The sequence below is a fragment of the Hypanus sabinus genome, chromosome 9, assembly GCF_030144855.1.
Source record: "Hypanus sabinus isolate sHypSab1 chromosome 9, sHypSab1.hap1, whole genome shotgun sequence".
NCBI lineage: Eukaryota > Metazoa > Chordata > Chondrichthyes > Myliobatiformes > Dasyatidae > Hypanus > Hypanus sabinus.
In genome coordinates, this window is record NC_082714.1 from 23,366,184 (window position 1) to 23,371,068 (window position 4,885).

The 4,885-nt window shown below is 40.2% G+C and overlaps 1 protein-coding gene across 8 annotated transcripts in view; it reads right to left on the bottom strand.

The window, feature by feature from the left end:
* mapk8ip3 (mitogen-activated protein kinase 8 interacting protein 3) overlaps window positions 1-4,885 on the bottom strand; it is a 195,373-nt gene that overhangs the window by 189,791 nt on the left and 697 nt on the right. The window lies entirely within an intron of this gene.

Here is a 4,885-nt window from a genome sequence, read left to right on the forward strand (position 1 = left end):
AGTGCCTGATATCAAAATAACAAGCTTACATAATAAACATACAAGGCAGAAAAGGAATAACAATATAGTGTTCATGGACTATAGGAAATCTGATGATGGGAGGGATAGAAATGGTTTCTGAATCATTGAGTGTGGGTGTTCAGGCTCATGTACTTCCTCCGATGGTAGTAATGAGAAGGAGGAATGTTCCAAATGGTGAGGGATCCGGTATTAATGATGGATCCCATTTTCCTGAGGCACTGCCTCTTGAAGATGTCCTCAGAGGTTGGAAGGGTTGTGCCTGTGATGGAGCTGGCCAGGTCTACAACCTTCTGCAGCCTCTCGGGATGCCGTGCATTACAGCCTTCACACCGGGCTGTGACACAACCCGTCAGAGTGCTCTCTGCTGTACATTTGTAGAAATGTACACAAGCCTTTGGTGACATACCAAATCCCCTCAAACTCCTAATAAAGCGCAGAGCCACAGGTGGGCATTCTTCATGATGCATCAATGTGTTGAGACGGGTGTAAATGCTCCTAGATGCTGACTCCCAGGAACGAAGCTGTTCACCCTTTCTACCGCTGATCCCTTGATGAGGACTGGTGAGTATTCTCCCAACTTCCTCTTGCCTGAAGTCCATAAACAGTTAATCTTAATGACATTTGAGTGCAAGGTGGCTGTTGTGGCACCATTCAAACAGCTAAACTATCTCACTCCTGTACACCTCCTGTTCATCATCTGAGATTTAACCAACAACAGTGGTGTCATCTGCATATTTATAAATGGTGTTCGAGCTGTGCTTAGCCACACAGTCACAAGTGCGGAGAGAGTAGATGCTAAGCAGGCATCCATGAGTATATTGTCAGTGTGGGAAAAACATCATCACTGATCCATACTATCTGTGGTCTTTTGATGAGGAAATCAAGGATGCAGTTGCAGAGGGAGGTAGAGAGGCCCATGTTTAGTCTGGTGATTATTATTGAGGGGATAACGCTATAGGATGCAGAGCTACAATTGATAAACAGTAACCTGTCACGTGCTGTTGTTGTTGTCTAGGTGCTCCAAAACAAAATGGAGTGCCAGTGGGATTGCAATCGCTGTAGACCTGTTATGGCAGTAGGCTAATTACAGTGGTCCAGGCCCTTGCTCAGGCAGGAATTAACTCCAGCCATAACCAACCTCTCAAAACACTTCATAATAGCAGATGTATTGCTAATCAATAGTTGTTGACATGGCTCACCCTGCACTTCATGGGCACTGGTGTGAGTACTGACCTTCTGGAGCAAATGGGAAGAGCAATGGCAACCACTTACATTTTATGGCACTAGGAATACCACCAAATCCAGAAACAATGCAATCCGTAAACTTGGCAGTACTATTGTTGTTCCTTTCCGCACCTTGTGGCACCTCGGGAGGCAATTTGCTGTTTCTTTAACATTTTTTATCCTTTTTTTTACAAGGCTGAGTTGCTAGCTCAACACTCAACTGAGCATGGATGGAAAGCGTGCAAGGAGCCGGCCAGATTCAAACCCCAGGTCCACACACTTCAAAGTCCAGTGCGGATGTCATTCCACCACCGGCCAACTTAGTAGTACAACAGTACCACTATTATTGCATTGCGGGTTCAGAAAATCCAAGCTATAGTACAGGATGCAAAGGAAAGAGTGAACGGTAATAGAATATATCACAGCAATATCCATGTTGTAACACTGATTGTTTGATGACAATAGAAGAGATCAGTGCTGCATCTTACTTGGCAGATACATAAAGTCATGGTGCAATATAGGACATGGAAGTTCAACTTGAAATATCAAGTGTATGGGAGCCTGTGCTGATGTAACGCAGAATGGATAGTCAATTGCAAATTTATAATAATGAATGAATGACTTAATGCAATTGCAACAGATGCATGCCCTGATGTAAATCACATAATTGGTATTAAAGCTTAATATGACTTGGCATGAAGAATGATACAGGCTGCATGAACTAATATAGAGTAATTACATAGAATTTCCAATGTGAACTGGTATGGGAATGCAATGATTTAAATAATGCACCTCGAGTGATCTGGTTGGAATAGATCCATGCAGCAGCATCATCCATGACATTCATAATATTTTACAAATTATTGTTCACTTTACTTTTTTTTTAACCTTCATCAGTAAACACTGAATAGTCTCCGGCATTTCTACAAAGTTACATTTAGATGATCGCGCTCTGTTAAATTATTATTAATACATACATGACAACTCATCAGCATCCCAAACGAGACAAAATTAGTGAAAAACTATTCAAGGTCTGGGCAGAATTGCTCACGACAATAATCTAATGCCATGCTAGGGCAAATATATTATTTTTGGAATAATCTATTAATTGTACTTTAGTGTAGGTTTTAAATCTTAGAATTTCTTGGAATCATCAAGTCGAAAGACATCAATGCAAAGGAACAAGTTTTTTTTCAAATCCAAAGTAAACATTTGCCAGAAAAGCAATGGCATCAAGCAGCATTACAGAACATATATTATTCATTTTATACATTCTAAACCCTTTATTCTTAGGTTTAAATGATTACACATTATAAACACACACAGACTCAAAAATCTCTGCCAGCAGGCCAGTCATTAAAATGAGAATGCAAAGCTAAAGATTTTATTTCTACCCCAGATTCACAGTTGGCCAGCAAGGCTTTCTCGGCTTTACGAAACCTGGCAGCAGAAGGGAAGCAAAAATCATTGAATGTAACAAATAAACGAAGAAAAGCAAGCCGGCTTCCAATCTGTCCACCAAGCTTATTATTTCCCTACAATTAGAAGCTGCTTACCAAGATGGTTTCTATTCTTCTTAAGAATCTTTACTTCAGCCTTTTTAAAAATATATCCAAATGTCTTCTAATGGACTTTCCAAGTTGCAGTACATTCCCACGTGTAAGCCAAGATGGTAACAAGTTACGTAGCTGCCACGCTCAGTGATATGATTCTTGTGAATTGATTGTGGGTTCAAGTTCTATGATAGTGTTTTTAAACACAAAATATGATCATGTATAGCAGAACTAAGAGTGTCAAATGGCAGCAGATCAGCCACTATACCGAGACATGAAACCATGGTTTCACTCGCCTCTCAGGAGCAGCTCCAGTCAGATCAAAAACTCAATAACATTACTGCATTTCAAAGTAGACCCCCATATCAATAAATTTAACCTCACAATCTCTAAAGAGGGTGTATGGGCACGATCCTATTGCTGCTCGTGCAACCATGCTGGATGAAAAGTGGCATAAACATGGTTTCCTACATCACAAAAATAACTTGGATTTCTTTATTCAGATGTTTGGAACATCCCAAAGTGATGAAAGCTGCTAAATAAATCCAAATATGTTTCTTTCCACTATAACAGCATCTAGCAGAGATTGATGCTCATTACCCGGCTATCAGCAAAGGGCACTGGAGAGTGAATAGTGATAGAAATGGACCAATAGTAGCCAAGGAATAGTCCAGGATAAGAATAAGAAATATTGCCTCAAGATCAGTTAACTTGTTACTACTCACGCCAAGGACCTTCCTGATTGCAAGACTCCATGCCATTTAAAACATCTATTGGAAAGCCCAACATCTGTATGTTTTCAGATGTTTTCTTTCCTAATGTTCCAGAAATCAATCTCATCTCCTTCCACAAGTGATGCACATGAGCTCTATTTCAATGCTTAAACAAAGTTTGGATAGGTACGTGGTTGGTAGGGGTATGGAGGGCTATGGTGCTGGTTTAAGTCAATGGTAGTAGGCTGTTTAAATGGTTTTGGCATTTACTAAATTGGCCAAAGGGTCTGTTTCTGAACTGTACTGCTATGACACAATGGAATCCAGAATCAGCTTCATCATATTCAATTAAAAAAAAATCCTGGGCTGTTTCTATTTTGATGTTCTAAATGGCCAAAACACATTCATTATAATTATTAGGGATTCCATATTATTGGCAACATGGCAGCCCACATTCTTCAAAGTTGTTTTTTTTTATTAAATATGTTCAAGGTTCCTCACTTCTCCTCTGCTCTCCAATCACATCCTTCAACAATCACGTCTATTTTTATGGAAGGCTTGCGCTTCTACCAGAGTGAATCAACTCAATATGGATCCTTTGGTGAAGGGCCACGTTGGAAAGGTTTAGATTACCATCATGGCTCCCTGTGTGTTTTCCATCTTAGCCGAACCCACCCTCAATTAACTCAAAAGCCACATCAACCACCAACGATCCAATGCTAAAATCAAAGCCAAAAGCTGTTAAAAAAAACTGACTGAATTATTCTTACTGCCCCGTGTTTTCAGCCTTCTGAAACTGCAAATTCAAATCACACAGTCTATGCGCTACCTATTACATTTAAAAACAAATGTAAACAGCTGCCTGAGCATGTAACGCATAAATCAGGATATGCAGATGCCAAGTCAATTTCAGAGATTATTTTACTAATATTACAGGAAAAAAGTCCCGAATTTGTAATCCATTCAAAACGGGGAATATTTATTCAGATGTGTCCAGAATGGTAGACGGGAGGTTTCATGATGGCATGTGCATAGGCAGATGATAAACCCAATCACTACGGAACACATCTCTACATAATGACAGTAACGCAATCCAACCAAACAACCCTGTTAGCGATAACAATCAGACAGCAAAACGCTTCTGCACACAATTCAGAGACGCCGCAGAAAGAAATCCGCTCCGCCAGCATGAAAACGATAGTGGGCGGAAAACAATATGTTAATTACGTAACTATTTAGTTTAAATGTAAACTATTATGTCGGTAGGCTGCCGTCCAGGAAAATTAAATCACCACACAGAGATTGAGATGATAGATAGTGAGGGGAGGGGAGGGAGGGGTACATCTGATAAATTGATAGGGAAGAGGGACTCAC